Genomic DNA, 27,907 nt, shown 5'->3' on the forward strand with positions numbered 1-27,907 from the left:
CCACAGCTACTTTGTCAGGCCACTCCATGACTGTGCAGCTCAGTGTATCTTGGGTTTATCTGTCCCCAGTCATTTTGCTTCCCCTTTTTCATTCTCTCAGAAAAGAAGAAAACTGAAAATCTGGGAAGATTTGATTTGATGTGACTTATTGTAGTCATATGTAGCTAAGTATAGAGAAATGTTTTGCTTTGAGTGCAGCACAGGCAGACCATAACATACAAAGATCATAGGGTGATTGAGTGAGCGAGGAATAGAGGGTTACAGCTGTAAAGAAGATGCACAAAAAGCAAATTCAACATTCAATTTAAAATTTGAGAAATCTAACAACAGGGAAGAAGCTGTTCTTGAACCTGTTCTTTTTTCTGAAGAAGGGTCTAGGCCCGAAACATCAGCCTTCCTGCTCCTGAGATGCTGCTTGGCCTGCTGTGTTCATCCAGCTCCACACCTTGTTATCTCAGATTCTCCAGCATCTGCAGTTCCTACTGTCGCTGTTCTTGAACCTGTTGTGTTTAAGCTTTTGTATCTTCTGCCTGATGGAAGAGATTATAGTGGGAGGGGTCTTTGATGATGTTGGCTGCCTTTCTGAGGCAGCAAGAGGTGTAGATGGAGTCAATGGATGGGAGGTTGGCTTACGTGATGGTCTGGGCTGTGTTCACAACTCTCTGTAGTTTCCTACAGTGTTGGATGGAGCAGTTGCTGTACCAATTCGTGATGCGTCCGGACACTATGCTTTCCATGGTGTATCTGTAAAAGATCTAAGCTTTGGCCTGAAGTCTGTTGCCAGCACAGTAACAGACAACTGGCCTCAATCAGGAGAAGCGCAGAGCCACATGAATAAATCAACACGATCCAACTGTATTATTTAACATAGAAAAGTCTGCCTCTATCGTGCTTCTGTAATCTTTTCCTCCCCTTTATGTTATGGAACACATGTGATAGTTAAAGCTAAATGCAGGGGTCTGCACCACTGGAAGATCAGAAAAACAGAACTGCATGCCATTGAATTTTACAGCACAGACAGAAGTAACAAATGCTTACACCTCGTTTCATTCATGCTTTCGACAGGATTTAATTTATTTTTGCATTGTCTGTGTTACACAGCAGGTGTAAAATAGTTTTGTGCTCATCTGAGAGGGACACAAGCCTTCACAGTTTAGAAGTGCATCCCAAGATCTTGAGTTAATTATTCTTGGATGTCTGACCGAGGTACTGGATGAATGAATGGATGGCTGGGAATGTGTAATAACAGCAATGACTTGCATTTATATAATGCCCTCAATGTTTTAAAGGCCCCAGGGTACTTCACAGTGTTACAAATACAGGGATGTTACAGGCCACGTTACGTTTTAAATTATTACCTTTAACCAAGGGTAAAGCAGATTGCTAGGGATGTGGAGGGGGAGTAGAGACGGTGATTCTCGGTACTCTCTGCCTGAGACAGGCCCAAGTGATCTGGTTGCTGCGGAACAAGCAAATTCAAACAGATTGAAAATCGCAGTTGACAGAGAAAGTGCGGCTACTTTTTGGATACAGTGACATTGAGAAACAGAGAGAGAATGGAGCTGCGTAGGAGAGGCAGAAAAAGACTATGTTGGTATCAGCAGTTGAACAGGATGCTGGTCAGAGTCAGTTCTCAGTTTGCAACAAAACAAAATGGAATTGGTGGAACTTTTGGATGTTTAAGGGATGAGATTTTGCTGAGGTTGGTTTTGCAAGTGGAAGGTGGTTTACTCAGGCAGAGTTGGACAGTATTTGTAGAGAACTGAAAGATTCAATCTTGGGAGAAGGGGCTCCTGGGAGATCTGGGTTAGTACTTTGTAATGCCTGACGATTTGCATCAGTCAGTTAATATAAAAGTACCTTTTCTTTATTTTGTCATATTTGTTACCTTGGCAACATGCAAAAACATGCATTTATATAGCACCTTGGTTTACATCACTGCTTTACAGGCTATCCAAATGTAGTCATTGCTGTAATGTAGGAAACATGACAGCCAACATTTTCATGGCAAACTCTCACAAATGTGAGTGGAATAATGACTAAATAATGTTTTTATTTAATGTTACTTTCTTTGAAGTATAAATACTGCTCAGGATACCAGGGAATGCTCCTTTACTCTTCTTTAAACTAATGCCTTAGGAATTTTTATACCCACCTGGGACAGGGTCTCATATCTCATTCAAACCTCAGTACCTCTGACAATGCAGCACCTCCCCAGTGCCGCATTGGACCATCAGCCTGGATTTCTGGGCCTAAGACTCTAGGGTGGGACCTGAAGACAAAGCCTCCTGTCTCAAGGACAAGAATGCTACATACTCAGCCACTGAAAAAACACCTCACCTCCAACAGATGTTTGTGGTAAATGTTGCTTTTTTTATGCAAAGCAGGGTACCAGAAGCAATGATGAGATGAATGGAGATTCCATTCATTCATGCTGGTGACAGCCAGCAGAACACAGGAACAGTCTTGAGGGGCCAAATGGCCTACTCCTGCTCGTAATCTCTATGTACGTTCATATCCTCTTGGCGAGGAAATACCTGTTGTTCCCAAATAGAACATTATGAATTGGACTTCCATTGATTTCTTCACCACCAAGTCTTTTGGGCATTTTCTTATCATTCACAGCCCATCCCTAATTGCCCAGAGGGGCAGTTAAGAGTCAATCACATTGCTGTGGGTGTGGAGTCACATGTGAGCCAGACCAGCTCAGGATGGCAGTTTCCTTCCCTAGAGTGAATGAAATGGATTTTCCCAACAATCAGGGAAGGTTTCATGGCCATTGTTAGACTCTCAATTCCAGATTTATTTTTAATTCCATTTCCATGATGGGAAATGAACCCAAGTTCTCAGAACATTACCTGGGTCTCTGGATTAATAAACCAGCAAAAATATTTCAAGGCCATTACCTTTCCAGCTTGTGATGGGCCCCTAGGGCTGGATGAAAAGATCAGTTTAGAGTACATGCCAACTTCAGGAATGGCTTAAGAATCCAGAGCTTTCTCTCTCAGAGGTCAGAGTGAGAGAAGCTGGGGAAAAATGGGAGATTACCTGTTTCTCGATATATCTAACAATCTATTAACAACAACATTTCAGGAATCCTACAGTCCAGTATTACACATTTCTGCAATTCCACCCTTTCCCACCAACAAAGGAGCTCCATCTCCATAAAAAAGTGGAGATGATTTGAAAACTAAGTGGAGGGTCCAGAACATGGGAGATAACTTTAAAAGCAGGATTTAATTTATTATTCAGGAGAGAAGATGAGAAACACTGCTTCAATTAAATTGTGGCAGAAGTGTGGAACTCTCCCTCTCTCACGTGGAGAACTTAGGTTCAATTCATAATTTTATATTTGGGAATGATGAGTATTTCCTTGATAAGAGGAAATGAACACAGATAGAAATTAGGACTAGGAGTACTCTGCTTGGCCTTTTGAGCCTGTTCAATAAGACCAGGCTGATGGTTGGCCTGATTACACCATCTTCCCATCCAACCCCTGATAACCTATCACCCCAACATTTATTAAGACTTTATCAACCTCATTCTTAAAAATAGCCTGGGACTTTGCTTCTGTTGTCTTTGAAGGAAGAAAGTTTCAAAGACTTACAGCCATCTATGCAAAAACATTTCTCCTCATCTCTGTCTAAAATGAGTAACCCCCTTATTTTTATCAGTGACCCCCTACTTGTAGGGTTCAGGTGAAGGACACGGAGACCAGGCAAACTGAAAGATTTCATATACAGATCAGCCACAATTTCATTGAAAGAACAATCTCAAAGGCCTCCTCCTGTTTGCTGATCGATGGAACTCTTCATCAATCTGCCCAGTAACACCCTCCATGGGGCATTCCCAAGACTCCAGCAACAATGGAACCAAATCACCATCACTACCATTTCAGTGTGAACCTAGTCTTTATCACGTCTCCTCCCTGCTTCAACCTACCTACCCAAACAAGTAGACTTTTGTTAGACCCTTCTGGAATACTTTCACTGTTTGAAACATAAATAAAAATTGCGTACATGGTTTTTCTAACTGGGCTTGCTCACAGTTATACCTTGGAGATCAATCTTCAAAGTCCCACAGACTCCAAGCCAGCTCTTGAGAGTCAGCAGCCCAATGCCCCTGATAGGGTTAACAGAACAGTTCATAGAATCAGCAAAACTCAACAACATGGAATCAGGCCATTCAGCCCATCAAGCCCACTCCAACCCTCCAAACAGCATCCCCATGCACTACCCCATCCTATCTCTGTAGCCCTGAATATTCTACGGCCAATCCATCCAGCCCAGGCATCCCTGGTCACTATGGACAATTTAGCATGACCAACCTGCACATTGTTAAATCATGGGAGCAAACTTCGAGCATCCAGATGAAACCCGCACAGACATGGGGAGGATGTGCAAGCTCCACACAGACAGTTTCCCGAGGCCACAATCGAGCCTGTATCCTTGTCGCTGTGAGGCAACAGTGCTAATTACTGAGCCAGCGTGCCACTCTAATTTGGTCCAGTTCGTTTGATCCAGGATGATGACTATACGGTAAAGATATAATGGCTCAAATTTGTGGTCAAATAGAAATCAGGAGGAAAAGGGAGCTTCAGGCAGCCAGAGGTGCTTACAGTGTCTAGAGAGACAGGCTATTCTTATGGTTCTGGTGCAGGGTCCCAATCAGAGATGCTGAATGACTCTCAGATCTCTGTAACCTTTTTTTTACTGCATTACTTTTTCTTGTTGGAATGTGGGTGTCACTGGCTGCCCAGCATTTATTGCACTTCTCTTAAATTCCCTTGAGAAGGTGTTGGTGAGCTGTCTTCTTGAACCACTGCAGTCTGTGTACAATAGGTAGATCCACAATGCCTGAGGGAGAAAATTTCAGGATTTTTGACCCAGCAACACTGGTGAAATATTTCCAAGTTAGAATGGTGGATGGCTTGGAGGGGAACTTGCAGGGAGTGGTATTCCCTGTATCTACTGCCCTCGTCCTTCCACAAGGTAGAGGTTGTGGGTTTGATGGTGCTTTCCGACACATACAGACAGACAGACACACACACACCAACACACACACACACACACACACACACACACACACACACACAGACACACACATACACACATACACACACACACACACACACACACACACTCTCTCTCTCCCTCTGTCTCTCTCTCTCTCATCTTAAACCTATGCCCCCTTGCATTTGACATTTCCACTGTGAGAAAACGACTCTGACTATTCACTCTATCCATGCCCCTCATAATTTTATATACTTCAATCAGGCCACCCTCAGCCTCTGACATTGTAGCAAAGACAATCCAAGTTTCTCCAACTTTTTCTACAGCTAATATACTCCAATCCAGGAAACATCCTGATCAACCTGTTCTGGACCCTCCCCAATGCCTCTACATCCTTCCTTTGGTGTGGTGACTAAAACTGTACATAATACCTCAAGGTGAGCTGATTGCCTAATGGTATTATCACTTGACTAGTTTGCATCCATCACAGCAGATGGTGTAATTTGAATTCAATCAAAACAAAATGGAATTAAAAGTCTCGTGATGACAATGAAACCATCGTTGGGGGAAAATCCTACTTCACAAATGCCCTTTTAGGGAAGGAATTTTCCATCAAGGATGCATCCTCAGGCACCCACCCCCCCCAGCCCCCGTACACCTACAACTGTGTTGCCAAATTCTGAAGGAACGCCATCTACAAGTTCACTGACCACACCATTGTAGTGGGACAGACATCTAGCAACGACGAGTCAACATACAGGAGGGAGATAGACGGCTTGGTGATGTGATGCAGTGAAAACAATCTGCCTCTCAACACCAGCAAAACTAAAGAACTGATCATCAACTTCAGAACGAAAGGAACAGAACACACCCCATCTACATCAATGGAACTGAGGTTGAGGGGGTGAAGAGCATCAAGTTCCTCAGAGTGACGATAACCAATGACCTGTCCTGGACTTCCCACGTAGATGCAATGGTTACAAAGGCACAACAACGCCTCTTCTTCCTCAACGGCTCAGGAAATTTGGCATGTCAATAAGGTACCTTGCCAACTTCTACAGATACACCATACTGTCCAGTGCATAACAGCCTGGGATGGCAATTGCTCTGCCCAGGGACCGTAAGAAACTACAGAAAGTCGTGTGCCCAGAAAGCCCAGACCATCATGAAAACCAACCTTCCACCCGTGGACTCCATCTACACGGCTTGCTACTGTGGAAAGGCGGCCAACATCATCAAAGACCCATTGCGCCCCGGTAATGGCCTCCTACAACCTCTTCCACCAGGTGGAATCCTGACCACATGCGCAAGCAGGCTCAGGAACAGCTGTTTTCTAGCCATTATCAGACTGTTGAATGGACTCTAACCTCAAATCCACATGCTTGGTCACCTTCTCAAAAAACTCAATGAGGTTTGTGAGACATGACCTGCCCTTGATGAATCCATGCTGACTATCTCCAATCTAATTGTTGTTTGCTAGATGATTATAAATCCTCTCTGTTATAATCCTTTCCAAAACTTTTCCTAAAACAGACGTAAGGCTCACTGGTCTATAATTACCTGGATCTTTTCCACTGCCCTTCTTGAACAAGGGCACAACATTTGCAATCCTCCAGTCCTCTGGTACTAAACCTGTAAACAATAAGGACTCAAAGATCAAGGCCAAAGGCTCCGCCACCTCCTCCCTAGCTTCCCAGAGAATCCTCGGAAAAATCCCATCCGGCCCAGGGGATTTATCTACATTCACACCTTCTAGAATTGATAACACCTCCTCCTTACTAACCTCAATCCTTTCAATTCTAGAAGCCCGTAACTCAGTCTTCTCCTCTACAATATTCTCCTTTTCCTGAGTGAAAACAGATAAGAAATATTCATTTAGGACCTCTCTGATCTCCACAGGGTCCACACACAACTTCCCACCTCTGTCTTTGACTGGCCCTATTCATACCCTAGTCATCCTCTTATTCCTCACATACCTATAGAAAGCTTTAGGGTTCTCCTTTATTCTACCTGCTAATGTCTGCTCATGTCCCCTCCTTGCTCTTCTTAACTCTCTCTTTAAATCCTTCCTAGCTAATCTGTAACTCTCTAATGCCTCATCTGAACCATCTCGTCTCATCGTCACATAAGCCTCCCTCTTCCACTTAACAAGAGATACAATTTCTTTAGTAAACCACAGTTCCCTTACCTTATTGCTTCCTCCCTGCCTGACAGGGACACACCTGTCAAGGACACGCAATATCTGTTCCTTAAACCAACTCCACAATTTGATTGTCCCCATCCCCTGCATTTCGCTGCCCCATTCTATGCCTCATTGCATTATAATTGCCCTTCCCCCACCTATAACTCTTGCCCTGTGGCATGTTCCTATCCCTTTCCAGCACTAAACTAAATGTAACCGAATTATGGTCACTCTCTCCAAAGCGCTCACCTACCACTAAATCAAACACCTGGTCTGGTTCATTACCAAGTACCAGATCTAGTGTGAACTCCCCTCTTGTCGGCCTTCGACATACTGTGCCAGGAAACCGTCCTGGACACATTGGACAAAAACTGATCCATCCGACGTACGAGAGTTATAGCATTTCCAGTCAATGTTAGGGAAGTTAAAGTCTCCCATAATGACCACCCTGTTCCTTTCACTCCTGCCCAGAATCGTTTTGCCAATCCTCTCCTCCACATCCCCGGAACTTTACGGAGGCCTATAAAAAACTCCCAGCAGTGTTACCTCTCCTCTCCTGTTTCTGGAATCAGCCCATCCCACCTCAGTAGACAAGTCCTTGTCAAAAGTTCTTTCAGCCACCGTTATACTGCCCCTGACTAACAAAGCCACACCTTCCCCCTCTTTTACCACCTTCCCTGATCTTAATGAAAGATCTAAATCCTGGAACCTGAAACATCTATTCCTGACCCTGTTCTATCCATGTCTCCGAAATGGCCGCAACATGAAGTCCCAGGTACCTATGCATGCTGCAAGCTCACCCACCTTATTCTGGATACTCCTGGTGTTATCGTAGACACACTTCAAACCATCTTGCTGTCTGCCAGCACAGTCCTGTGACAGTGAGATCCTGTCCACGTCCTCCCTACCCTCTACCTCCTGTGTACTGGAACTACACCTCAATTTCCCATCCCCCTGCTGAGCTAGTTTAAATCCACCCGAATAGCACTAGCAAATTTCCCACCCAGAATATTAGTGCCCCTCTGGTTCAAGTGGAGACCATCCTGTTGTAGAGGTCCCACCTTCCCCAGAATGAGCCCCATTGTCCATTACCAGAAGCCCTCCCTCCTGCACGATCCCTGCAGTCACATGTTCAGCTGAAATCTCTCCCTGTTCTTTGCCTTGCTATCACTTGGCACGGGTAACAAACCAGAGATAACCACTCTGTCTGCTCTAGCTCTCAGCTTCCACCCTAGCTCCCTGAAATCCTGCCTGACATCCCTAACCCTCTTTCTACCTATATCGTTGGTGCCTGTGCGGACCATGACTCGGGGCTGGTCACCATCTCTCTTCAGGACCCAAAGACACGATCCGAGACATCACGGACCCTGGCACCTGAGAGGCAACACACCAACCGTGAGTCTTGATCATTCCCAACATACCTAGCTGTCCCTCTAACTATTGAGTCCCCAACATTCACATCCCAGGAACAGATCAAAGAAGAAAGCAAGATTTGAGGTCTCCAAAGAGGAATGTGATGAGGAATAGGTATTGAACATGCGCAGAGAGGGCAGACAGGCCTCAGTGTTAACTGTCGAGTTTGTTATGGAGAAAGTAAGGAGGTGCAAACCGGAGTGAGTCAGGGCTGTGGTCCATCCAGACTGTTTTGCGTTTTAATGTAATTCATTTGAGGACAGCAGAGGAAACAAAATGCAAATTGTGCCTTTATGAAAATGAAATGTGCACAATTGCAAAATCTTTTAAAAAGCTATTATACCAGCCACTGAATAGTTTAATAGGTTCTGAGGAAGCTTTCAAATTTGCACAAACCTCATCAGTGGCAGAAGCACGATTTCATTGATTTTAGATTTTTTTCCACGTTCTCCAAATCCACTGTATAATATTTTTCGATTACTGCGGCAAGCTCCAAGTGACATCACTTGCTGAAGGCTCAAAGGGGTACAGTGTTTCTTACAGAAGGGAACATTACCCCTTGTGCTACACTGTATCACTTTGCCACTGAAGCTCCAACAGGGCAAGTTCTGAGGAGGATACAAAGAGTCTGCAAAGAGACAGATATCACTCGGTTTGTTGAGTGGGTGAAAATTTTGCAGATGCGGAATAATGTGGGGATAAATGTGGGAAGAGTTGTAAATTGTAAACAGGAAAACAGAGAGAGATGCTGTGAAATGCAATGGTGCAGAGTGATCTGGAAGCCTTTGTATGTAAATCACAAAAACCTTAGTATAAAGAAGCTAGGGAATGGAACATTGGCTTTTAGTATTTTTATTGGATTGGAGTGGAAAATTAGGGAAGTCACATTTCAACTGTACAAGGTATTGATGAGAGGCCATTCCTAAGTACTGCAGACAAGTTTGGACTCTTTACCGGGGAGGTGTATACTTGTATTGGAGGCAGTACACAAAAAGTTCACCCGGCTGATTCCTAGAATGAAGGGGTTGCCTGTTGCAGAAAGGTTGTGCAGATTAGGCTTATCCTCTATGGAGTGAAGAAGAATGAGACGTGACCTTATTGGAACATACAAGATTCTGACAAGCCCTGTTAGGATAGATGCTAAGGGAATATTTCCTCTCACTGGGGAATCTAGAATAAGGGGGCAACTTTTAAAATTAAGGGATCGTCCATTTAAGATAGAGATGAAGAGGAATTTCTTCTCTCAGAGGAACATAAGTGTTTGGAATTCTCTTCAACAAAGGCTGTGTCATAAAACAGAGAATATAGAACATTGAACAGTACAGCACAGAAATGGGCCTTTCAGCCCATGAGATTATGATGAACGTGATGCCAAATGAAACTAATCCCTTCTGCCTGCCCTTGGTCAATGTCCCTCCATTCCTTGCATGTTCTGAGGAAGGATCACTTGACTTTAAGTGACTAAAACTCACTAAACTTTAACTCTGATTTCTGTCTGCAGATACTGCTGACGAGCTGATAGGCTTTTCCAGCAATTTCTATTTTTGCTTCTGATTTACAGCATCCGCAGTTCCTTCAGTTTCCTTGCCTATTCATGAACTTATCTAAAAATCCCTTAAATGCCCCCACCATCCTGGCAGGGCATTCTAGACTCCTACCACTCTCTGTAAGAAACTTGCCCCTCGCATTTCCTCTCTCACCTTAAATGCTTGTCCCTGAGCATTAGAATCACTAGATATATTCAAAGTTGTGTTAGACAGGTTTTTGACCAATAAATGGCTTGACGGTTGTTGTGGTCAGGTGGGAATCTGGAATTAAGGGCAGATTCACATCAAACGTGAGAACTGGGAGCTTTGCTGCTTTCTTGGAACAGGACAGCTGGCACAGCCTTGGCCTAGTCCCTCTTTATACAGGTTCAAACAGACTGCTCCTGCAGTGTTGCATGTAAAAACCCAAACATAGGCTGCATGTGGTGAGATAAAGGAAATCCCATATGACTGGGGTGTTCTGCAGTGTTGATTGCTCAGCTGAGAGTGGGATGAAGGAAACCCACAACTGGTATTTACTTGTTGCAGCTGAGAAATATTGGAGCTCAGAGAAACCTAGATGCAGTGCCAGCTTAGTGAAGCAAACTCCTAGTGAAAAAAAGCTGAAATTGTGCCTCCGCAGAGATTCTAATGTGAGCCACAGAAATCCAGTGTTGGGGAAGAGATTGATTTACTTTGCTTTCAGAAGTCATTGAGGCAGCTGTGACAGGATGGCTTTGAGGGAGATTCAGTGCTAGGTCTTCAGAGTGAAGAATTGGAATCCTTTGAAAAGGTGGCAATGTTTTAGTGAGATTTGGTGACCCAGTGTTAATATAGTCAGGGTAGATTGCTGAGAAATCCATGGGTCCTGTCTTGATTACATTGTCCATTTGATAGGCTCCATAAGATGTTCAACCATAGTTTGTCTGTTAGCTGATATTTGCCTCATGTTAATTCTGAAGTTTAGAGTATATGACACGCATCCAGGAGGTTGTTTTGCTTTTCTAACCATGTATAGTAAAGTTTACTTTGTTTGTTCAAGCCCATGGAAAATTGTGGTTTTATTCTCTTAGTAATTACCCGGGGCCACAAACTCTCTCTATGTTAAGGAAGTTATTGTTCCTAACCAGATTGTAAAACGATTCAGATGTGGCTGTAACATCTTGTAAAACTTGAATGTTGTTGAAAAAAGTGACTACTCACTGAAGACTTTCCTCTTACACTCATCAGGACAAAGGCAAGAATGCCAAAATTTCAAATAATCACACTCATTTATTTTATAGGAAAAAAGGATAGTGTTTATTTGGCAAACTGACACTGACTGAGCAAGATATAGCCATGGAGAAACTAATGGAGAACTCCTGGTCCCTCACACACTCAGGTAAATCAAAATGACATAAGGCTTGAATAACATCCTATTATCTGAAGAGAATGGATCCCTCCCTATTAACATGTGCCACTTATAGCAAGCATAAATGAGCCACTTGAGAAGCTTGACTTATTATTTTAAACTGATTGTTCGTGTAGCCATTAGCACACTCTAGATTGTTCAGTGAATGCCATCTAATCACTGACTTACATCTAACAGTTGATGTTTTGTTTTGGATTTTGCAAGCATGGTCTGCTTGAATAAAGTTGATCCTTTTTGCCTCTTTCCCTTATGGGATGTGGGCATCACTGTAAAGGCCAGCACTTGTTGCCAATCCCTAATTGCCCTTGATCTAAGTGGCTTGCATGGCCATTCCCAGAGTAGTTAAGAGTAAGCTTCATTGCAGCGAGCCTAAATTAACATATAGCCTGGATCAGATAAGGACAGCATATGTCCTTCCCTAAAGGAATTAGTGAACCAGATGGGTTCTTACAGCCATCAGTGATAGTTTATTAGTGGCCTTTGCTGCTGCTAGTTTTCAATTCCAGATTTGTTAGCTGCCAGGGAGGATTTGAACCCAATTGTCTAGAGCATTAGCCTGGATCTCTGGATTACTAGCCTAGTGACATTCCCCTAATATATACCATTTTAAGGACTGGCCTCAGTTTGCCAATAAATCATTTTGGCATTGTGTTAGAGGCCAGTGTTTGCAGACTGGAGAGCAGAAGCTAGGCTAAAGAACAAACACGGGTAAAAATATGAAGAGATTTCCAACTGTGTTACATCTGTAATGGGATCCTGGTTTCAAATGCTTAATTCAGTTTCCCCGTAGAGGGACCTCCTGACTCTGTGCCCTCACTTCCCTCCCTGCCTATACCACCATCTTGTCAAACTAAAAAGACATTTCTCTTCACCGTTTCTCAGAAAACTGCCCAAACGGAAATTTCCAACTGTAATTCCGCCTTTCGTGGGAGAGAAATTGGTGACAGAGTAATTTAAACTAAAGATGGCATTTGCACCTAGGATTTCTAATTTAAAAGTAAATGCTTGTCATCAGGATTATTGCTTTAGGCCATGACCTACTGTGTTCTTAGTGAACATCTCTCCTAATCTAGTGTGGGTCCTAGGTGTCACCAATCTATTACCTAAATTACAGAGCAATAAAACTGTTGTGAGCCTAAGGCCGAAAAGTGTGAAAACTGATCTCCTTAACGAAACACTAGTGAGAATTCAGCCTCTAAAAGGCACACGTTGGCTGATTTCATCAATGGGGATTATAACCCGATTTGCAAAAAAACTGTGAATGATTCTTGAGCTGCTGTATTTAATAAGAACTCAATACTTTGCTTTGACATTGATGTCAAAGTCTTGCCACTGTGATTACTACAACTCTGGATTGATTCAAGCATTGTAAATTAAATTGAGTCGAATTGTGTTAAGTACAATGGCAAACAGGTTACAACAAATTAGAGAATTAGCTGTTGTACGCCCAACTATTCGCTGTGAGGTTCGAATGACTAAATATGAAGAGAAACCTGCTCTTAACATTAGCCTGTAGGCAGAGGAAAACATATTTCAGAGTCAACAATGCATTTTGTCTCTCCCCTTTGATTTTCTGCCCTGTTACCTTAACGACACTGATACATACTGGGTTGTGCATTAACTCCATGGTAAAGACTGTTCTCTGATGGTTCACTCATTGGCTGGGCCACCTGGTGAGAATGGATTGGCCTCTAAACTATATGAGATATCACAAGAAATTGATCTCGACGGTGTGTTGTAGACCAGCACGTTCCTGGGCCCAGGACTACATGCTGGGGGATGCACTAAAGCTTGGGGTAGCGGCTGCCAAGGCACAGTGGGGAATGACCAGAGATAATGGGAACTGCAGATGCTGGAGAATCCAAGATAACAAGGTGTGGAGCTGGATGAACACTGCAGGCCAAGCAGCATCTCAGGAGCACAAAAACTGATGTTTCGGGCCTAGACCCTTCATCAGAGAGGGGGATGGGGAGAGGGTTCTGGAATAAATAGGGAGAGAGGGGGAGGCAGACTGAAGATGGATAGAGGAGAAGATAGGTGGAGAGGAATGACCACTGTCTGAGGTCTTCCCACTGATGTTAGATGGGGGTCCTTTCGGGTATTGGACTGTCCCAGCACCCCAAGTGCATGTAAATATTATCTTGTACAAGTAAGAGATGCCCATGGTTTGTTGGTTAGATAGAGTCAAACTCCAATGTTTCAAAAACAGAGGTTGCTGGGAAAACTCAGCAGGTCTGGCAGCAACTGTGAAGAAAATTCCAAATCCAGTGACTCTTCGTCCATGTTTGTTTCCTTGATAAAGATATTTTTATGAATAAAGTATATTTTTGAAATTTAAAAAAACCCTTTCTGAGTCTAAGTCTGATAAGTGGTGGTTGGCTCATCCAATTGTAATAAAATCTCACATTGTCTGGTGCTCGTGTGCCGAATGGTCTCTTTCTTTGCTGTAATGATTCTGGGATGTGGATGGCACTGACGAGGCCGGCATTTGCTGCCCGTCCCTAATCGCCCTTGAATTGATTGACTCCCACAGCCATTTCAGAGGGCAATTAAGAGACAGCCACATTGCTGTGGGTCTACAGTCGTCTGTCGGCCAGACCGGGTAAGGACAGCAGATTTCCTTCACTGAAAGGGCGTTAGTGAACTAGGTGGGTTTTTATGACAATAGGCCAGCTTTTAAATCCAGTATTTTTATTATTGAAATCAAATTTCATGATCTGCTTTGCAGGGATTCAAACTTATGTCCTTCCATTATCACATTGCATTAGCATGAGGCTCTGGATTACTAATGCAGTGACATTACTACTGCATTTGGGTTCCACCGTTGCCACTCAGCTCATAAGCCTTTGCTCAACCATGGACAAATGGGCTGAATTCCAGAGGCGAGGTGAGTGTAACTGTCCTTGACGTTAAGGCCATAACTGACTGAGGGTGGCATCAAGGAGCCCTGGCAAATCCAGAGTCAATGCAAATAAGAGGAAATCTTTCCACTGTTTGCAGTCAAACTTGGTGCATAGGAAGATGCTTGTGGTTGTTGGAAATCAGTCATCTCAGCTTCAGGGCATTTCTGCAGGAGTTCCTCAATGTAGTGTCCTAAACCCAACCATCTTTAGGTTGCTTCGTCAATGACCTTCCCTCCATCAGAAAGTCAAGAGTGAGGACATTTGTCAATGATTGCACAATTTGCAGGGCCACATGCAACTCCTCAGATACTGAAGCAGTCCATGTTTCAATGCAACAAGGTTTGGGCAACACCCAGGCTTGGGCTGACAAGTCGAAAGTAATGTTTGCATGACACATTGGCCAGGCAATGACCATCCCCAAGAAATTCTGCACACTTTCTATATATTCAATGTCATTGCCACGCTATCAACATTCTGTGTGTCACCATTGACCAGAAATTTAATTGGAATGGTCTAGTAAATGCAGTGGCCAGAAGAGCAGACCAGAAACTGGGAATTCTGCAGCGAGTGATTCCTGTCTCCTTATGGCCTATTGACCATCTACAAGGTGTAAGACAGGAGTGCTATGAAACACTCCCCACTCGCCTGGATGAGTGCACCTCAAGCAACACTCAAGAATCTTGGCACTATCCAGGACAAAGTAGCTTGCATGATTGACATCCCATCCAGCACCTTAAACATTCAATCCCTCTCTCATCAACACTCAGAGTGTACTATCAACAAGACGCACTGCAGAAATTCACCAGTTCTCCTGAGATACCACCTTTCAGTCCCATAGTGACTTCCGTCTGGAAGGACAAGAACAGCAGATACATGGGAACACCACCCCCTGCAATTTCTTCTCCAAGCCACTCACCATCCTGACATGGAAATATATCCCTGTTCCTTTGCTGTTGCTGCGTCAAAATCCTAGGAGACGATCCCTAACAGCACAGTGGATGCCCTTACACTCCAATATCTACAGAAGTTCAAGGAAGTTCACCAGTAACTTCTCAAGGACAGTTAGAGATATGCTAGCCAGTGACACCTCACGTTGTGCAAATAAATGTAAATGTGCTCCCCTAGCATGCAAATGACTAACTCCTCACTGCGCAGACAGTTAGCATGGGCCTTCCAAGAGTGTCACCTGATAGTTCGACATCCACGACATTTAAAAAATTGGAACTACATTTCTTTTCCTTAACTGTCGTGGGCTCAAAATCCCAGAACTCCTCTCCTAACCATTCTGTAGGTGTTCCTGCCCTCCATAACTGCAGCCGTCCAAGATGGCAGCTCACCACCATCATCCTGAAGGCCATTAATTACATGCTAACAAATGACACCCACATTGTGCAAATAAATGAAAAGATGCCCCCCACCCTGCATGCAAATAATCTCCAGGCAATGGTGGATAGATAATAAATGCTGTCCTAGCCAGTGATGCCCACATTCTCTAAACAAATACTGAAATACAAAGAGGGAACAGTAAAGCTCCTAAAATAACTTCTTTCAGGGCCTCAGGGCTTCCAAAAACAGTTTACCAGTAACACAGTGCCTTTTGAAATGTTCCAACACAAGCAGAACCAGACAGCGGACAGCAAAACTTCCAGGAGCAGCAAACAAGCTAAATGACCAACTGATCTGGTTGGGTGATATTAATTTAGCAATGTGTTAGCCAAGACGCTTTTTCCATATCTCTTTTACAGATCTGCATCTGTATTGCATCTGCTAACACTTCTGAGTCACTTACAGGGGGATGCTTTTCTTGAGCTTTGTGAACATTAAAGAATACAATATCCAGTCAGGAGAAAAAAGGTATGGAGTTAAATATGCGTTGAATTCTCTCTTTAGCTGATTGTATTTGGTTTTTTTTGGGTGACTCCGTAGACCTGTAGGAAAGCCCAAATAATATAATCTGACTTTTTGCCAAGCTTTTGTATAGCACATGGCACCATCTCATTTGCCTAGTTAAAGGAAGTGAGCCTGCTGGGCCAGTTCTGGATGACAATGTTGTCATGTAGTTGCTGGAATAAGAAGAGCCGGCTTTAGAGGACGTTGGATTTGGTCATTCTCTGGTTTCTTGTATAAAAGTACTAATAGGAAGGTAGATTTCCAGCTGGCAAATCCTGTACATTATCCACCACAGAATTTGACACTAACCCTTGTAGTGTATTGATCCAGTCCACACTTTACTTCTGCCACTGTGATGCATATTCATTGTTAGAGTGACTTTCATTAGGAACTAGTTAATGCAAACTAAGCTAGTGAAGGTTGTTGGGATTAGGTTCACAGGTATGTTTTGAATTGTTTTGGTGGTCGTGAATCCAGGCTTCTAGACTCTAAAGGAGTTCTCCTTCCTTGACTTGCTCCTTTAAACTTGCCTCTTTGACCAAATCTTTTGGTCACCTGTCCTAACGGTTCCTTCTTTGGCTCACTGTCATGTGTTGTCTCATTTCCTTTCGGTAAAAACCACCGGGAGTGTTCACCCAGCTTCAAAGGGGTTGTATAAATGCAAGGCATTGTCAACGATAGCTGCCTGATAAAACCGTAGAACAGTTACAGCCGAGAAAGAGGCCATTCATCCTGCCATATCCATGCTAGCTCACTGTGAGAGCATTAGGCTCACACTCCCATCTTTTGCCTGCAACCATCATTTGTTAGGCTGATTATCCAGTTCCCTTTCGAAAGCCATGATTGTAACTGCCTTTGGCATGTGAACTATAGTCATCTCCACTTGATATTCCACTTCAATCAAGCATAGCCAATGAGATCAGTGATTTCATGCTATTGTGGAAGGGCTATTGAGGTGTCACCTCTGCCACTCATTTTATGTTGACCAGTCAGGTAAATGGGAGAGGCCTGCTTCAGTGCCTCCAGCTTTTGGCCTGTTTCAAATTAGTGATTATTGTGAGCATGTGCAGTGGCTTTTAACCTTGTGCAACTTGACACCCCCAGAGACAGAACTTAGCGTTCCATTTACTAACAGTGTTTTGTCAGAAACAGGCAGACACTCAGCACCTCCTACAAGGCGGAAGAAAAATCTGTCATCAAGATGGGTAAACTTTAAATTGGCATCAGGTGTTGCGTCATTTTTGTGGACTCCCAGTAGATAGTCCATCTGTCTCTTGGGTTTCACTCTGAGGTACCGTATTGCAATGCCTCAGTATTACAGTACCTGGGTTTGCCACTAGAGGGTACACAATCATATTGGGTTCAGTCTTGGTGAAGTTCTTGGGTGAGAGTTGGTTGCTTTTCTGTCGGGTGATTTCAGCATACTTAGATTAAACTGACACCTCAATGGGTGGTGCCACTTCTGCAGGCGTAGCTTGGTACTCTGCTGGGGCTTTTCTGGCTAGCAAAAGACATTTGGAAGGGAAAATGAACTCAACAGGATGGCTGTAAGAGACCTGGTTCCAGCTATTAGTGAGCACTCAGCACGCAAAGCTTATCTTAATTCTTCACTCATGTCACAGTTAGAAAACAGAACAAAATGTGCAGTCGCGATCTGCATATGATTTGTCTCATTCCCAAACTCCAGCACTTGTTTCTGAACCTGCACCAAGTCTCTACCCCCACCCCTGCTCGCCTGCCTTTCTCGGTCATCCCCAGTGGCTCTTGGTTCCTGTGAGACCTCAAATGTCAAAATAAATCAATCTGCCTGTTTCAATCTCATGTCCCCCTCCTCCCGACCACAAGGTTTTGCAGCGAACACGAGTGATGTAGTACCTCTCTGCATGATGGTTACAGCCCAGCCCACAATTGAGAATGAACACAAACAGAAATGGATAGAGAAGCTCAGCAGGTCTAGAGACAGAAAGCAGAGTTGATGTTTTGAGTCCGGTGACCCTTCTTCAGAATGAAGATGGACAGTCCATCAGGGGTGTTGGAGTTCAACTAATGAAGCTCTTTAAAAGCAAAATTAAATGATCAGATGAGCCCTCTCTAACCAAAAGGTTAACCCTTCTTTATGTACATAACAAGTCACTGTATCTGTGGCCAGAATCCAGAGAGCTGTACACTTAAATAAAACAAAGAACTGTGGATACTGGAGATCTGAAACAAACATAAAAAGTGCTGGAGAAACTCAGCAGGGCTGTGGTTGAGGGATAAATATTGGCTCGAACCTAGGAACATCTCCTCTGCTGTTCTTTGCACAGTGGCTCAGTGGTTAGCACAGCTGCCTCTCAGTGCCAGGGACCTGGGTTCAATTCCAGCCTCGGGCCACTGTCTGTGTGGAGTCTGCATGTTCTCCCTGTGGCTGCGTGAGTTTCCTCCGGGTGCTCCGGTTTCCTCCCACAGTCCAAAGATGTGCAGGCTAGGTGGATTGGCCATGTTAAATTGCCTGTAGTGTTCAGGGATGTGTAGATTAGGTGGGTCCTACAGGGATGGATCTGGGTGGGATGCTCTGAGGTTCAGTGTGGAATTGTTGGGCCAAAGGGCCTGTTTCCACACTGTAGGGATTCTATGAAAAAATAAATAGTATCAAGGGATCTTTCAGTTCACCTGAAAGGGTGGATAATTTAACATCTCATCTGAAATATAACCTGGTGATGACAATGCAGCACCCCCTCAGTCCTGCACTAGGAGAGTCAGTCTGGATTGCATGGGGTCAAGTCTCTGGGACTGCGAACCATGGCTTTCTTATTCAGGGCTTTAAATGCTTATCACTACAGCAGTGAGAAAGACAGAGAATGCTACATAAAAATGAGAAACAGTGGAAGACAGGTGTTCCCCCCCCCATCACCAACAAGGCATAAATGGAGCTTTTAATAATTAGAATGGTGTTGGCGAGTCTAAGAGTTAAAATTGCACACACATTCTGCACAAAACTGAAAAGTAAAGGCTAAAGTTGACAGATATAAGCTCATCAAAGGATAAAATATTAAATAGCATAAATAAAATAAGGACAGTTTATTACTGGGGCCATAAGAAATGGAAATAAGTAAAATGTACATTGAGAACAGATCGCAGGAAAATGCCTCAGCTCAAAGATTGATGAATACTCTGAATGATCTACCAACATAGAGAATAAAAATAAAGACTTTTGAGTTATTCAAAATACAATTAGTTGCCATGATGTGAGAGTTAATATAGTCAAGGGGGAGCTTTGATGAGCCAAATAGCCTTTTATCATCAGTGACCTTTTTTTAAAATGTTGTTGTTCATCTATTATGTCAACTGGCATCATCAATTCAGCTTGGAACAGAAATAATCTATTACTTCTTCCAATCTCTTGCTTACTTTTTGGTTTAGTTCAGGTTTTATGTCAACGCTAACCCATCTTCTTTTTTGAAAGCCTTTGCTGTTCAGGATCTGGCAAGGCATTTACTACCCGTTCCTGGTTTCAGGGATGGGGGAAGGAGCCACTTATGGATTGGACTGGAGTCACATGTGGATCAAACCATGTAGGAATCTCCTGCTCAACCATTGCCTTTGCCTGACCCTCAGGTTAAAGCACCACCAGTCATCTCTCACTAATGAGAGTGCAGCCATGTGGTCTGGTAAGACTGTGGTGACTTGACGTTTTAGATCAAACTGGGTGGGAAAGGGTGTCAACAAGCAAGCCATGTGTTTGATAGCATTTAGTATTTCATGGCTTCAGTTTCCAGACTTGTCAGTGGTCCGATTTGAACTCCCACCCTCCTGATTGCTGATCTGTACCACCCTCATCCACTACACTCTCTGGCTTCTTTCTCACGGTACAGAGCTTCTTGGTTCATTACTACACAAGTTGGGTTTGATCCTGCAGTGAATGGTGTCTGAAACACAGCATGTGGTTGTGTTTCAGTTTAATGGGCTCCTACATTTTTTTACAATGTGTTCATAGGATGTTGGCAAACATTTGTTGCTTATCCCTAATCAAGAGGAACTGGTTAGGAGTCAACCACATTGCTATGGTCAGGAGTCAAATGTAAGTCAGACCAGGTAAAGATGTTGGACTTCCTTATCCAAAGGGCATTAGTGAGCTAGTGAGTTTTTACAACAATGGTTACTGGGTCTTTTAAATTCCTGGTTTTTATTGATTTCAAATTTCGCCATCTGCCATGATGGGATTTGAACCCAAGTCACTACAGCATTAGCCTGGGCCTCTGGATGACTAGCCCGGTGACAATAGCATTCAGGCACTGTCTGCCCTACCTCCCTTGCATTGTGTCTTTAAAATACATTAAATATTGGACTTCAATTGATATGATCATAGCTCAAATGACAGAGTGTAAATTTTAACCTCGATTGCTCGGTGATCAAAACAGGGTCAGGTGCAACACCAATTTTATATCTTCTTCAATATCGTTCTTCTCTGACAATGGGACAGTTGGCACAGTTCTCAAGAACATACAGAGGCATCTGGGAATTCATGCACACCATAGTTTGAAGGTGGCAGGACAAATTGAAAGAGTAATTTAGCAATTAGATGAGTTCTTGGATATTATATAGAGGCATTGAGCACATTAACAGCGAGGTTCTGTTCACCACATGGATGGGGTTGGGCTACACTGTGAGTATTGCATCCTGTTCTGGTCACTGAACTTTAGGAAGGATGTGAGGCTCCCTCTCTGAGAGAGTGTGGAAGAGATTTCCAGATTGGTTCCAGGGTTCGGAGGTTTTAGCTACAAAGTAAAGTTGATGAAGCTCGGGTTATTCTTATAGCAAAGAAGATTTGGAGAAGATTTTGTTCAAAATTATGACAACTTTAGACAATGTAGGGAAATGAGAGCAGTTCCTATCAGTTGATGGTACGAGGATTGGGGAACGTGGATTAAAAGTTCTGGGCAAGAGATACAGGGCCATTATCCTTAAGAATACTTTTCTGCCGTGAGTGGTGATTGTCTGGAACTTGCTGTCTATAAGGAGGTGGAAGTGGTGAAAGTCAACGATTTCAAAAGGAAATTCATGGGTGCTTGAGGAATGTAAACCAGGAAAGAGTAGGAATAGAGTGATGAAATGGAACCTACTGGATTCATCCACAGAGGGCTGTCCTGAAGTGATGGGCCAAATGACCTTATTCAGTACTGTAAGGATTCTATGAGTTCAGTAAGAGATTAATACCAAGAAAGGTGTGAAACCATCTTGCACTTCATCTCGTCAGTTTCCCACATGTGGTGATTTGAAATTAGCAACTCCAGAGTCATCACAATTCTAGAACTGTTCCACATATTTCTTGCAATGTCTGGCACGTTTCAGTACAGGTGGTCCCTGCCTATCCCAGGAGGTTCAGTTAGCTCAGTTGGCTGGATGGCTGGTTTGTGATGCAGTGTCATGCAAACAGTGGGGGCTCAAATCCTGCACCAGTTAATGTTATGATGAACGGCTCTCCTTCTCAACCTCTCCCCTTGCTTGAAGTGTGGTGGCCCTTAGGTTAGACCCACCAACAGTTGTCTCTGCCTGCTGAGAGAGAGCAGCCTTACAGTCCTCTCACACTATGATGACTACTCCTATATTTCTGCATCATCCCAATTCCATAAGCTCCCTCCTTTAACCAACGAGGTATTTAGCTCCCATTAAATTTGACCAAAGTCATAATCTCAAAATGGTTCCATTTTTCTAACTGTTATTTTGCAAAGCTCACTGAAAGAAATGTAAAGCAAAATTACATCTCGGTAAATTTGTAACAAGCTTGGCAACGTAGAGTTGGAGTCATACAGCACAGAAACAGACCCTTCAGCCCAACTCATCCATGCCAACCAGGTTTCCAAAAGTGAACTAATTCCATTTGCCACCTATCGTCGATTTCTCTCTAAAGCTTTCCTATCCATATACCTGTCCAGATGCCTCCAGCACTTCCTCTTGCAGCTTGTTCCATATATGTACCACACTGTGTGAAAAAGTTGTCCCTCAGATCCCTTTTAAATCTTTCCCCTCTCATCTTAAACCTATGCCCTCTGTTCTGGACTCCTACCCTCTGGAGTTCAGTCACACTCACTTCTGTATCTACCTATTGCTCTGACTGAGGTGGACACAACAGTCCCTCCCTCTCAACCTCATCCCTTGCCTGATGTGCTGACCCTCAGGTTAAACTCACTACCAGTGTCTCTGTCTAATGAGATGACATGGGATGAAGCTTGATGTTTCGCTTTCCTGCTCCTCTGGTGCTGCTTGACCTGTTGTGTTCATCCAGCTTCACACTGTGTTATCTCAGATTCTCCAGCATCGGCAGTTCCTACTATCTCTCTCTAATGAGTTGAATTAGCTTTATTGTCACATGTACTCACATAAGTACAGTGAAAAGTTTAAAAGTCATCGCTTACAGCACCATTTTAGATTCAAACCTATCTAGGTGCAGATTCTGAAGTACAAATTCTTAGCAAAGAAAGCTAGAAAGATAAAGAAGTAAAAAGTCCTGCATTACAAACTTCCAAAAGTACAAAATCACAGTAAGAAATTTTAAAAAATAAATAGAGAAATAAAAAATTCAGAATCACACTCCTCCCATCATTATATACTAATTAAAGAAATGTGAAAACGAGAGTTTAAGACTGAAAATGCAAATAAAAAGCTGGAAATCCCAGCAGGTCAGGCAGTATGAATAGAGAGAGGGCAAGCTAACAGGTAATTTAAGACAATGTCCACTTAGTCCATTTCGCAGCTCTCCTGCAAGATATGGTGACTTTCCTTACTTTACAGCTACTCTCAGCAGCTACAACATGACTGGCAACAGCACAGCTAATGTTTCTTTTGGAAAAAAAATTATATCCTTTGAATATTTGAGTCCATGAATCTTTAGGGGCCGCTGCCTTTGTCAGTGGGAAGGGAGAGTATATGGAACAGCTGTTCAGCTTTGAAGCTGCAATAATCATTTTATTTTCCTTACAATGAAATGATGCATTTTACTCAAGTTCCTTTGTTGTGACATGTGTTTGGCAAGCAAACAAAAGGTTTGCCAAACATTTTTGAAGAATAAGAATGATATAGGTCCTCCTTGATGGCTGAGTGAGATTATTCTGGTGATTAATTAATCCATTAAGAATGACAGGTCTCAGGTTCACTTCCAGGTCAGTACCGGATTTTGATGGGACCAGAGTTAGTTTTAAAATTCTGCTGTTCATATCCTTAATCACAAAACACCCATCACCCCTGTGCTCACTGACGTACATTGGTTCCTGGTCTGTCATCACCTGGATTTTAACATTCTAATTCTGTTTTTAAAATCCTCCAGGGCCTTGTCACTCCCTATTGCTGTAATGCTCTTCAGCCTTAAAACCACTCAGATCGCTGCATTCCTCCAATTCTGGCCTCCTACGCATTCCTAACTCTCACTGTCCATCGCCATGTCCTCAGCTACCCAGATCCTGACCTCTGGAATCCCATCATTAATAACTTTCTCCTCCCTCGACCCTTCCTCCCCTTTTGGCTTTCCATCACTGAAATAAAAACAAATAAAAAATTTGCCGGGAATACTCGTCAGGTCAAGCAGCAACTGTGACGATAATATGTCTTAGAGTTGACGGTGACCTTTCATTATTAACTCAGTACAAACTGTTAACTCTGACCCTTTCTGTCCGCAGATGCTGCCAGACCTGCTGAGTGTTCCCCGTGTTTTCTGCTTTTATTTCATATTTCCAGCACCTACAGCAGCATTCTTGTGTTTTGATTGCCGTCTGCTTTACGTGGCACATTGTCACGTTGTGTCTGGTAATGCTCCTGTGAAAAACCTTCAGAATATCGCTCGGTGTTTTAATCCACTTTATAAATGTCAGTCATCGTTGTTGATGAAGTGGCAGCAGAGGGTAATACAGCTGGACTAGGTTAGACAGTGTGTGTTGCGGTTGAACCACAACTTTGGCTCGGGATCACACCACCCCTGTCCCACAACCGTAGACCTCGCATTATTGATCAGTTAAGGTGGTGTTTGGAGACTAGCAAAGATCACAAGCGGAAACTGATGTTACCTCTGTATTGAAAACAATCCACAGACTTTCTCACTGCATCTGTTGTAAGAAGTGACGTGCTTGTCAGGAATTGTCCACTTTATTGAGAATGGAATAATTTGTCCCAGAATACTGCTGCTCCAGTCAAATCCATTTATATGCAAATTCTGTTTAAATGCAAGGTGCTTTTAAATCTGGAGTTCTGCCTCCTTCCCCCCCCCACCTCCCCTCCTTGTCTCAATGTCATCCTAATGAATCTATTACTTAGTTTCTGGCGAATGGTAACAGATGGAGTATGAACATTCAGAGGCAATAAAGAGACCAAAACAGATGACTTTTTTTAATGAAAGCTTTCCTCACACACAATATCTTTGTTTCTGCTCCAACAACCAGCCCAATTCTAATTTCCTTCGTCCAATGGATCAAAACACCAGCTTTCACACAGCCAACCCTCCTTTAACCTTTTTCATCCTCTTCCGACACAGGCTCATGCTGACGGAGGTCAATTGATGTCCCTCTGGGCCAATTGTCAGTAATGAGAAAGATCAAATTGCTGGAATTATTTAGCAGGCCAAGCAGCGTCTGTGGAGAGAGATGTGTAGTTTATGTTTCAGGCTTTCAACCTTTTGACAGAATGGCTAAATTTCATTTGTGTTCACCTGCGGAAGTATTGCATTGCTATGTCCCGTGACCTCAATGTCCACAAATGCGAACATATTCTTCTGTGACTTGTGGACATACCAATGCTGGATTGCATTACTTTAACCCAAAATTACATTTTGATTAAGTATTTGCTTTGAAAGTTTGACTTTGTTATCGCGCCCCTTTAAGAAGCTGATAACTTGTAATTACTCTAAATCAACCTGCGCAGCCGCTGAGTCAGATAAGACTTAAACTTTGGGCCTCCTGGCCCAGAGGTAATGACACTACCACTGCACCATACCAGCCCCAGAGGCAGTACCTTTAGCTAAGGAGAATTAACCCAGTTTACTTTCGTTCAGTGGGAGCTGGTTTATTTTCATAAATAAATTTGGTTAATTTAGTTTCATTGGTTATTTCAAAACAGTACACACGCCCCACACCTCCCCACTCCCATTGAATTGGGTCTTGTGGTATTGTCCCTATCTTGAGAGCAGGAGATCTACATTCAAATCCCACCTCTCCCAAGGAGAGTAACTACACTCCAAATAGATTGATTCTAAGAATTACAAATACGTTGTCCAAGTGGAGCAAAGGCCCATTGGAAACCTGATCATTTTACTTGTACAAACTGAATTGACTTGTCCTCACTGATAATTCAGTTCAAGTTTCTTCCTGATTTCCAAGGCTCCATTTCATACTGGCCACAACAGATTCTACGATGTTCACATTGGTGTGTCACAGGTTGATGTTATGTCTCAAGTGTTGTTTCATGTTCTGTTGCCATCGCCTCACTCGATGTGTGTGTTCAAGTCTCTCCTTTCCCTCTGCATTGCCAAAACTCCACTGCAGTGCCCCCTCACGGTGATGTAGCAACTAGGCATCCACTGGCTCTTGTATGAGCTGCTGGAGGCCTGGTCCCCAAAGATATTCTGTACCAGGCCTATCAATATGTAGAGATGCCCTGGTATCCAGCCCAGAGTCAAATTGTACCCACTGCCTCTGAAAAGTCAAAGGCTATTCAGCAGCTCCTGATCAGATATCGGGGATCCTGCCCTTGCTCTGTGATCAGTTTGTAAGGCCAAGAGAGAAATATAGATGCGAGAAGTCATGTCTCCAACTCCTGCCCACACTATGCAACAAAAAACCAGAAGGTGACACTTGACCCTTTAATAACAAATGGATAAGGACTTTACCAGCTGAGCCTTTAGGATAGGAGTCCCAAAATAATAATTAATAAATATCCTTTGTAGAGAACATCCCTAACCGTTCCTACAAACATTGGCCAAATGTCAGGAATCTTTAGTAAATATCAGCCATATCGTCAGAGAGAATGGAATTCTGTCTGCCCATTTCAGCCCCTCACCCCTCACCCCCCAATCCAGTGATCTATCTGACATCCATGCACCAAACCCATGCCATCTCTTACCCTCTGGCCTGTACCAAATCACCAGCTATGGTCTCGACCACACGCACTAGCCCGAAAGCCACTTTGTTGTCCAGCTGTGGCTAGGAGACTGAAAATTTGTTTTTAAATCTCAACCTGCTGTTAATTTGCCTGAACCTCCATCCTTCTGGATTTACAATCCATTGAACCTCTTCCTCCCACCCATTCACACTGTTCCCACCTGCCTGTTCTCATCAGTACCAATCTGTCGGCTAACATAAGGAAAGGCAGTGCTATTATTATTGCAAAATAGTCTCTAATCAGTGAACAACAACAGCTATAACATTCATTTTTATGAGCAGACAAATACACAAGCCTAACATCCTGCAAGACTTCTTATGGTCTAAAGAACTACATTTTCTGTATCCAGTCAAGTAAAAATAATTCCACTTTAAATAGCATGATATACTGTGGGGCATTCATTTACATTTATGCTAGATTCCTGGTAATTAATATGTAAGATATGTGCTCTGAGCATGTGTTGTGTCTATAATGGTTCACTTCAGAAGTGGATGACACTTACCCATTCAAATATTGAACTGATTGTGTATCGTTTAATAAACAGGTTTAAGATTGGAGAAGGATTTGATCAAGCAGAAGTAGAGAAAAATATTTCCACTTACGGAGCGAAGTCCAAATCTAGGGGGCTGTAAATATTGGATAGTCACTAGGGATTCAAAACAAATGCCTTCACTCAGAGAGTGGTCAGAATGAGGAACTTGCTGTGACTGTAATTAATATGAAGACCCTCAGATGCCGGTTGGGAAGGAAGAGAGATAAACACATGAGAGAAAAAGGAGTAGAAAAAAAATTGATAGAATTAGATAGAACAAATAGGTTCATACATCAAAGAAAGACCTCCATATACCAGCTAAACCGAAGGGCCTGTTTTCATGTTGTTAATTCTATGCAAATTGAAGTTAAATGTTACACCTGCCAGTAATTCCAAATTCCCCTCTGACTATTTGTTTAGAAACAGAATAGCAGAGACAGATGTCGCAAGGACCGCAAGTTTACTCAGAGCACCGAGAAACTGAAAGAACAGCAATTGATTCCACTCCTGTGAAGCACTTCGGGGCATTTTACTGCATTAAAGGTGCTATACAAATGCAAGTTGCTGCTGTTGTATCAATATTTTACAAGCTGTTCCCAAGGGCACGCTTATATTTTCCTCCTCCGACCACAACCCCAGCAAAAAAAATTGGCCATGCTCAGTCTCAAATAACGCATTCCTGCCCCGTTATAACAGTTGCATTAGCCACATCGGTTTTTGCAGCCTCTCCGAGAGATATTGTCAATTTACTGCTAATTAGTGTCAAATTACGAGCAATTTGTGCTGTGGACTTTCATCCGCTGGGGACTGAGCTATGAGTGCCCAAACTTCGGCCTGCTGCAGCTGTCAGAATGAAGAGACAGTCGAACCCATCATTGTGGTCTCAGTCTAAATGTAGATCAGGCAGGGCGAGGTT

The sequence above is a fragment of the Stegostoma tigrinum genome, chromosome 27, assembly GCF_030684315.1.
Source record: "Stegostoma tigrinum isolate sSteTig4 chromosome 27, sSteTig4.hap1, whole genome shotgun sequence".
Taxonomy (NCBI): Eukaryota; Metazoa; Chordata; class Chondrichthyes; order Orectolobiformes; family Stegostomatidae; genus Stegostoma; species Stegostoma tigrinum.